The sequence below is a fragment of the Etheostoma spectabile genome, chromosome 16, assembly GCF_008692095.1.
Source record: "Etheostoma spectabile isolate EspeVRDwgs_2016 chromosome 16, UIUC_Espe_1.0, whole genome shotgun sequence".
In the NCBI taxonomy this organism is placed as follows: Eukaryota; Metazoa; Chordata; class Actinopteri; order Perciformes; family Percidae; genus Etheostoma; species Etheostoma spectabile.
In genome coordinates, this window is record NC_045748.1 from 24,346,767 (window position 1) to 24,347,082 (window position 316).

Sequence of the window (316 nt, forward strand, 5' to 3'; positions counted from 1 at the left end):
ATTCCAGATTGGTCCATCTGAGCTTTCATTTTCTCAAAGGCAGAGCAGGATACCCAGGACTCGGTTTACAACTATCACCATTTCTAGCCACTGACCAATTGCAAGCTTGAGGAACTCATATTCATGCAAAAGATTCATCATCATGCAGGCTGTAGATGGTGCCAGAGGAGACAGATTTCTTTTTTTAAATGACCAACTTTGTGTAGTTCTACTTGAACATAGGGACAGTTTTAGGAAATATGACAGAAAGTTAGTTTCATAAGACCTACCTGCATCTTTAAAATCTGCCAAAAACAATCTATTAACTCAGACTAAA